This window comes from Temnothorax curvispinosus, unplaced genomic scaffold (assembly GCF_003070985.1).
Source record: "Temnothorax curvispinosus isolate PA1 unplaced genomic scaffold, ASM307098v1 QBEX01015926.1, whole genome shotgun sequence".
Taxonomy (NCBI): domain Eukaryota; kingdom Metazoa; phylum Arthropoda; class Insecta; order Hymenoptera; family Formicidae; genus Temnothorax; species Temnothorax curvispinosus.
This window is the reverse complement of record NW_020225706.1, coordinates 69,720-79,313: the sequence shown is the minus strand read 5'-3', so window position 1 is coordinate 79,313 and position 9,594 is coordinate 69,720. Positions and strand designations below refer to the sequence as shown.

The 9,594-nt window shown below is 32.1% G+C and overlaps 1 long non-coding RNA gene across 1 annotated transcript; it reads left to right on the top strand.

Moving 5' to 3' along the window:
* The first annotated feature begins 1,898 nt into the window (after nt 1-1,898).
* On the top strand, nt 1,899-5,017 carry LOC112466154. The gene is made up of 6 exons (XR_003042108.1): nt 1,899-2,023; nt 2,222-2,420; nt 2,496-2,740; nt 4,101-4,262; nt 4,592-4,700; nt 4,814-5,017. It is a non-coding gene; the product is annotated as an uncharacterized LOC112466154 (long non-coding RNA).
* Nucleotides 5,018-9,594: the final 4,577 nt, after the last annotated feature.

Below are 9,594 nucleotides of genomic sequence, written 5' to 3'. Positions count from 1 at the left end.
ATATATATATATATATATATATATATATATATATATATTGTAGGAGATGACTATTGCATTGTATTATTGACGTATATTGTTGGATATACTATGCTTGTCATACTCGTGTGTGTTGCGTCGATGCATTCGCAGCGTGCGCAAAGAGCGAAAGAATTACGTTTAAAGGGATGCTAAAGCTAAGGCTGAACTTCCTCGATGTCAGTAATGTCAACTCTGTCAACTAAAGCAAAGGCCGAACTGATATTGGAGACCTTGCGTGGTGACAACGCGAAACTCCGGTTTCAGTGTCACCAACTAATTTCAGGTTCTATGAAGTGGTGTATGTATGTCCGTACACGTACACACACCACTGAATTGCTCACACGGACGCACGGTAGAGAGACATATGCTATAGACGCGGCAACGCCGCTACTTTCAAAATTCGCTCGGGTTACGCTAACCCAGATCGTATTCTGAGGGATATATATACAATGTGCGGCGTTGCCGCGTCTATGGATTCTTTAGCAATACGGCCTGAACCTGAAAATGCTTTCTGGCCATCCGTAGCAGAAGGCAGTAACGTATCAAGGCTGATAAGCACCCGCTTTTTATAAATTACATATATTCTTATGCACACATGTGCGTATATATATATATATAATATGTATCTACCCAGTAAGCACCCAGCAAACGAAAAAAGATTGAAAAGAATTAAAACGGGATTGCCAGGAATTCAATTAAGGACTTTCCGAATACCATTTTGTCCAAAAAAGGGATTGAAATAGTTTCAATATCATCGAATTCCTTATTTTGGAGAGAATTTGTCTTTTTTGAATCTCATCCAATTCCGACACAAAAATATTATACCACTGAATGCCAGGTTAGGGACTTAGGGATTGGAAAGTTTCGTGATGAATTCCATTGATTCCGTTAACGAAATGAATACCACTGAATGTCAAATTAGGGATTGGAAAGTTTTGTGATGAATTCCATTGAATACCATTGATTCCGTTAACGAAATGAATACCATTGAATGCCAAACTAGGAATTAAAAATTTCCGTATTGAATTCCATTGAATTCCGTCTATTCTGACAATAAAATGAATACCATTGAATGCCAGGACAGGGATTGAAAAGTGTCCGTGTTGAACTCTGTGGCGGTACGCGCCAACAATAGTACACGCCCGCGCGGTATCTGCATTACCGGCAGTTTGCGTCGACGCCGCTGGGCGTCGCATCGCCGGGGCATCTTCTCGAGTTCAAAGTTTCGTCTCGACCGCTATGTAAAGGGACCCCCTACGGTGCTTGACAGATATTACAAATCTCATTTTCAGGCTAATTGCCCGTCGGCAGTAGTGCGTGTAATGCCCTTAGGCATACACAAAAGCTCACCGACGAACAACGGCGCTTGGTCGCCCAACGGAGGCGCGAGACGTTTCCTAAACCATCTAATGCCATGCAATTCCATAACCTTTACGGATGCCATAGGATTGGATGGAATTAAAAATTTCTTTTTTGGATTTCATGGGATTGGACTATCTCATTTCGAATCCCATCTAATTTTATCTAATTCCGCCAAAAAAGGGATTCAAAGGTATTAAAAAATTTTAATATTTTTTAATCCTTTTGCGTTTGCTGGGCAAGGAACATTAAATTAACGTTTAAAAATATTGACTTTATGTGTATTTTTTAAACGTTTTTTAATAATATTATACACATATTTAAAAAATATTATTTCGTAATATGATTTTTCTGAATGTTGTTAAAATATTTTAAAAACGTTACAGAAAATATTTTTCAAATGTTACTCTGACATTTATTTGAGATTAATGCAACAGTTCAAAATTCCTTGTAATTTGGACTTGGAAATAACGTTGATAGTATATTAATTTTCTGTTGTTAGAATGTTATTGTTTTATATTGTGCTCAACGCTCATCGCGACAGCCATGATGCGTACATTTACGTACGATGCGTGAGTGCGTATACACACGTGTGGATCGAGCAGTGCGGAGTGCTCTTTATTTACAGTATATTTATATATAAGTAACTATTATATTCTAAAAGTTGTATATTAATAATAAGAACTCAATTAACCATATGTGCTATGAATAGTAGCTGATATGATGATCTATATAACCTATAATTTAGGTTAACTACAAATAACGTTCTTTGGGTATCGGTAGAAACTATATAGTGGAATTATTTGCTATTTTCTTGCAAATTACTGCCGATTATTTTCAGCTGTTTGAGTGCGTCGAGATCATGAGCAAACGCACGCTTGTTGCGACAGCCAATCAGAAGCAGTAATAGTTCTGGAGACTGTAGTCGCATTATCTTACATATACGTATGATGTGTGAGTGTGTCATATATACGTACGTTTGTGCTTGTGCGCTTGTGCGCTGTCGAGCGCTTTTAATTGTATACAACATTTTTATATGGGTAAGTAATTATTATATTCTAAATCTTGCATATTAATGATAAGAACCCTGCAATTATCTAATGTGCTGTAAATAGGTAGCTGGTGATTCAAGATCTATTTTTCGACCTATATAAGAGAGAAATTTGCAGAAGAAAAAAAATATACCAAAGTATTAATAAGGATCGAACATATTCTTGATGTACTCGGGCCGCGAGGCTGAGCAATATTCTAAGGAAAGTATTGTACAAGATACAAAGATTGGACAATATCTCATCCCTTTATCTTCCATTGACAATTTGAAGATATGCTAAAAACTTATCAAGAAGTTTTCATGCAAGTTGTAAGTAAAGCTGCTTATCACAATTATAATAAATTCTATAAACATTTACAAATAACATTCCCGGTTAGTATAATAGTTACATAATCGTAGTAGATATAAATTTACACAATAAAATCTGCAGACTTTGAAAATTTAAGAATTAAGAGAAAAGACTGTAAGAGATATCTCCTCTCCCTCCCTCTCTCTATCCCTTTTTCTCCCTTTCTCTCCAAGAGTAGTAAATATAATATTTGCAATTTAGAGTCTGTTTATGTTCTAAACTCAGAGTTACAAATTTATTCTATGTCTTACATGATACGCGCACGCTATATAGATTAACCTTTTACGATTGGTGGAAATATAAATCACTAGCATGAGACTTTCACTTCTATATATTTTTATGTTTCCGGACGTTGCTTCCGCCTTCTTCTTGCAAGACTTTTCGTTATTTTCCGTTGAACGTGCAAAACAGCGACCTATTGTATTATCTTTCATCGTAATAAATCAGTTGGAAAAAATAAACTCGATTATTCTGCGCCATCAGAGTCGACAAAGAGATCACCAGGCTTGTAATTTTTACCGATTTTTTGGTATTATTTTTAATGTAGTGCCTATAGCAAAGATCTCGGCAAAGATAGTAATTGCGCATTATCTGTATCTACTATGTTTATAGTTATTTTGATTGTGGCGTAACATACAGACAAAATCATCCAAACGTCATATCAAATAAGTACTAACAAGTATTTATATATAAAAATCTTCTTGCAAACTTTTCATATATTTTTAAGCTTTTAAATTTAATGGAAATGGTACAGTAATATTTTTTTACAATTTTCTTTAACGGAGCAAACATACTGATAATATATAAACAATTTTTGTAACAAATAAATATTTACACTGACAGCTCGAGATCTTTACTTTGAAATTTTTAAATCATTTTTGTAATATATTGAGCAAATGCTCTTATTGATTTACACCTATTTTTATTATGTAAAAGCATTTGTAATTCTATGCAACCAATACGATATATGTAAACTTTCTAAAAGAAGGTAGAATTTTGTCGGTAAAGTTTTCAAATATGGTATGTCCTTCAAAAATCAAAATGTATTTGTATTAATCTCCATAATATATTCAACTGTATATTTTATGTATAAAACGATCAAATAGAATTTTGAGGAGGAGCACTCAATGCGTTCAAAACCAAAAATGGTTACTCTGACTCTTAATCTTACAAACTTATATCTATAATATATGTCCTTTAATATGTTCTATAATATCCTATAATATGTGTTATTATATTTTAAAAGTCTTCTGAATTATTTTCCTTGCAATTTATAATAATAAACTGCATTATATAGAATTACAAGTATAAATTTTTCAGGTGAACAAGGTTATGTTAATTGGAGGGAAACATGAAAAGAATTTTATTAGAAGAAGTTTGAGGGCTACATTTTCTGATGACTTAGCCTCCATGTGTTCATGAACTGGCCAAAAAAATAATTATAAAATTGGAGATACACACACACAATTCTGAGCATTAAAAGTAAGTAATTTTTTAAGAAATGTATATATTACTTGCAGTATTAAATGCTATGTTTTATGTCTCAGAATTTATTAAAATTGTCTCTTTATTTTTTGTAGCAATCATCGTTAAAAAGCAGGACACACATACACGTTAAAAATTCTTACGAAATAAAAAAAAAATATATATATCCATAAACTAATATTTTTGATCGATTTAGTATATATGTAAACTATTCCGGAAACTTTTGTGTTATTTCAATAATTATCATAAGTTTTAATTGCCGTTAAATTAACATTATTTATTTTTTTCATCTAACAATAAACTGTATTGAATTTTTCTTATTTCAGAAGCTTTTAGAGCAATATTCCCTCGGAATACAGAAAAAGATTTTCAACACTTTGTAATGGAGTGGTTCAGATTCGCAAACGTCCGTAAGAAAAAAAAAACATTAAAAAGGTAATGTAATGTATTTCGGTATATACTCTCTATAAAATAAAATTATTATAGTTTGCCGCGTTATAATTTATAAGTAGCTTTTTCACTAATTTAATTCTACTTTTATTTTTCAGGAAGTGATAAATATATTATCTTACTTGCGTGGCTCCGCGCGAGTGATTATTATAGTAACAAATTTTTTTATTTGAAAGATGAGTTTTATCCCAAAACCTTACGCTAGGATCAGTGATCTTCACCAAAGATATTATTGTGATAAACTGAAAACTGTAATATATGGTATATATTATTTTTATATAAATAAAACTTTTTTATGATAATTAGTGAATTATTCCCTAATGCAGATTGGTATATAACAGGCCTGGGCAACTTCGAGCTCCGGAGCCACGACACTCCCCTACTTTCCGTGGATAGAAAAGAAGTGTCGTGGTTCTGGAGCTCAAAGTTGTCCAAGCCTGGTTTATAAAAAAACAATCTAAATAATTAGACAATAAATATAGAGATATTTTATTACTATTGCATATTTATTGAAAACATGTTGCCTGTAATAGAAATAAAACATCAATAAGAACTTTAAATAAATGTTAGAATTAACATTACGGTAATCTTAATATAATATTGTAATAAAGTTGATAGTACGTTTAAATTTTTATCTTAAAAACATTACAGGAATGATAGAAAAACCTTAGCGCAATGTTATTTGCAACGTTATGGCACTCCCATTTCAACATTACTGAAATTTCGGAATCGTGGTCAAAGTATGTTCATAATGATGTTCTATACAACATTAAGAACTACATATTTAACAACATTACAAGTTCTAGAATATCGTTGCAATAACATTGTAATAATGGTTTTTTGCTTACTGGGTAATTATTATGTGTATGTTTATAATTGTCTGATGACAAATAATAACAGTAGCACAATTGAGAATGTGAATTAGTATACATAGTATATACTGACGCGGGTACTTATTAGACTTGGCAATTTACTGCATCTCTTGCACCTCAAATAATTTTTTTATTGTAAAGTAAATGAATGATGTAAAACTATTTCAAAGGATCTATCCATTCTTGATGGGGCAAAATAATAACTTCTATAACAAATGCAATAAATATTAAATTTATATAGTATTGATTTATATAACTAATTTTATTCTGTCTTTATATAGAAAAATATACACTCAGTCTTAGCATCAGAGTAGAGGGTAACGCAGCTGATGAACAGTATAGATAACAAACTGAATAAAAATCTTAATTATTATAACATAATGATATTAATAATTAAGATTTTTATTCAGTTTGTTAATTATCTATAACTGCATAACGTGCAGTTTACGCCGAAGCGGCTGTTTTAACGCGAGCGATATGTTTCGTCGACGGATGATTAGCTAATTATGATTGTATACAAAATACTGGATATTTGCGTAAAGCATTGTTGCCTCACGAATAAAGTCGAAGGACCGTCGAGAAGAGGAAGCTCGCGGTGCTTTCATTTCTCTTCCGAGTGCGCTTCAATCTTTTATCCGTTTTCGCCCTCGTTTTCGTTTCCATTGTTAGTATGCGACAGCCGTTACTGCACTCCATGAAGAGTATCATTGCTTTGTCAAATAATACATAAGCAAAAGAGATGTCTTTCCTTGTGCTTAGAAATCCAAACAGATTTGATTTCGAGAATCATAAAGAAATTGTTTTGTACATGTTACTTTCTTTCCATCGCGGCGAGTATCTAATCGTTTTTATACATTTATAGTTTACAAGTATACATAGTATTTGAAAAGAAAGAAAAAAGGTGATCGTCGCGTTTTTTTTCACAGAGACGGGCAAACGTGTAACTGTGTTCACGTTGCCCGACTAAATCAAACTCGGATGCTACAAGTATTTAGTTTTTATCCATCGGGACTTTAGGATGCCGCGAATGCTGATATCAAGAATAATTATGATTTATCTTAGTGGAGTACGTACATCTTTTCGGCTTAGAAACGAAGACGATGACGATCAAACGAACGCTTCCGTTCTTGTCCCAAAAATGTTTTCAATTTTCTCTTGTAGCGAACGTTTCGAGGAATTTGCTTACGACGTTCGTTAGCATATGTCGTTAGCATATGTCTCGCGGTAATTAACGATTATACGGAGCCGTCATATTTTCCACAACGCGTCGGGAAAAAATTGAATGGTTTCTATATGTATTCAGAGAACGTTGATTCATCATATTATTCTTTCAAACTTGCTTCCTCCTTTTAAAAATTTACACCAAGAGAAACTTTTGTTACATATTACTTTATATTACTTTATATTAATTTTTTTTAATATCTTTATTTTTTAAAAAAGAAACGAAAACCGTAGAAGAAAATTATTAAACTTATCTTTATCGTGTTGGAAATTCATTCAATTTTATCGCTACGTGTCTCAACTTCTCTTGTTAAAAACAAAAACTAATTTATAGCTTTATGATTTTACATATAATTGTTAAATTTCAGTTTTGTCAGATGCGATTTGTGCGAGCTTATTTCGTGGAGCAAATATTTTGTTGCGTTTTCGAGAAAGTGTTTATCCGATCATTAGCAAAGCGACGCGATGCATTTATATTCGATCACGAGGGACTATGCGCAAATTTTCGCATTGTTTGCGGATTTTATAACTTTATTGACAAATATAAGATCTAAGATCTTTCGCATAACTGATTTACGATTAAACTTGCGCTTTATTGAGGCTCAGATGTACACCCGTCTGTATCACGTCAATAAAAATCTGGCAGCAAAATGTATATGAATTCATTCGTTTACAAAGGATGCGCGTTGACCTTAGAAGCGCACGTTGGAATTTTATCCGGAGGGAAAAAACTTTGTCGCGTTTTTTTTAATCTTTCTGATTCTCAAAATAAATTCTTCGTGTATATTTTTTTGTGCTCATAATATTATTTGATTTTTGTAGATTAATTTTCTTTTCATGAAATATATTTTGGCAACTATGCCGTCTATAGAAAGAAATTTGTCGGACCTGTGCTAACTCGGACCACGTGCGTTTCTGACGTTGTAGATATTAGTGAAATTCGGTTAGTGATTGAATTCTCTTAGGAAAAAAAATGACCTGTCTCGTTTCTTGATAGAAATTCGATAGAAATTCGATAGAGATGCTAAATACTAATTTATTAGGTGCGTTCGGGAAGACGCTATTAGTGCTATTTGCTTATTTTATCCTTGTTTTACACCTGATGAGCGATAAAGATAGAATGATGCAATAGCGCTAATAGCGCGCTTCCCGAACGCAGCCAATTGTTATAAATTCGACGTTCGCTTTTCGCGTGAGACTGGCATCGGCTTCCTATCTCGCTAAACGGGCCTTTTTCAGTCGGATACGTTTCTTTCATTATAATATAGAGAGGAGAAGAAGCTATAGGGATAGGTAGACATACATTTTGTACGACAATATCGGGAGTCTATCGTTTGTATAATACAATTATTTTTTCTCTGGGCCCGGAGCCTCGTCCACGATGACGATATCGCGGACACGGGATGTCTCCAGGATCGTGCTCCGATTACTTTGTACTAAGAATAATTCTGCATAAGTTTCTTTTGTGCCTTTTATATCATATGTATTTTTCAAGCAAAGTTTATTTGTAGAATTTACGCGATAAAAGATATATATGGGGCGTTCCACGCCAAATCGGACATTATTTGGGTTTTGCGTCGCCGATTTTTTTGAAAATTTTTTATGTTATAGTATTGGTTAAAAGAGGCCTCCATGATTTTTTTCAAATTTTTTTGTCGAATCGTTTTCAAAATATCGATTTTTGAAAAATTACGTTACTTTTTTTTTTAACGCTCATAACTTTACAAAAAATGGGCCAAATGGGACGTTTTTTTCAAAATTTTTCTTTTTAAACACAATTTTGATAAAAAATATCAAAAAAAATTTTCAAACTGTATTTCTATTTTCTATAAGATTTTCATATTTTTGATACAAATTTTTGATTTACAAAAAATCAATTCTTTTCTAACGAAGATTATATTCAGAGCAAAGAATCATTAGATAAGCGATATATTAGAGCTAAGACAATAACAGGAACGCAGAAATATCATTGTGTCATTCCAGACGGAGAAGGCACTTTGAGATTTAAACAATTTTCATCATCTGTTGAATCTCGAATTTTTTAAATATTTAAACGTGTAAGAAAATAAACGCTACTTAATAAAAAAAAAAAAGTTATCAAGCATAATAAACGCTTTAATTCAACTGTATTTTTTCCTGAAATCAATTTGTAAACTATTTAGTAATCACTATGTCTCAGATAATTATTAATAGTAGTTCCTGTGTAAATTATTTTTTCTTTTCAGATATTTTTCAGCACGGATAAATAAAAGACGGAAATTAAGAAATCGAAAAAAAATAGATTCCGTCATTATCTCATTATAAATTTAGGCTTAAAAGTTGTGGAATCGATGATAGTTTTTTACAAAAAATTTTGGAGAAAATCGATCAGTACGTGTTTTTTGTAAATTAAATATTTGAAAATCTTATAGAAATACAGTTTGAAAATTTTTTTTGATATTTTTTATCAAAAGTGTGTTTAAAAAGAAAAATTTTGAAAAAAAAACGTCCCATTTGGCCCATTTTTCGTAAAGTTATGGGCGTTTAAAAAAAAAGTAACGTAATTTTTCAAAAATCGATATTTTAAAAACGGTTTGACAAAAAAATTTAAAAAAAATCATGGAGGCTTCTTTCAACCAATACTATAACATAAAAAATTTTCAAAAAAATCGGAGATGCAAAACCCAAATAGTGTCCAATTTGGCGTGGAATGCCCCATATACATAGATAAACACGTGTGTGTTTGTGTGTGTGTGTGTGTGTGTGTGTGTGTGTGTGTGTGTGTGTGTGTGTGTGTGTGTGTGTGT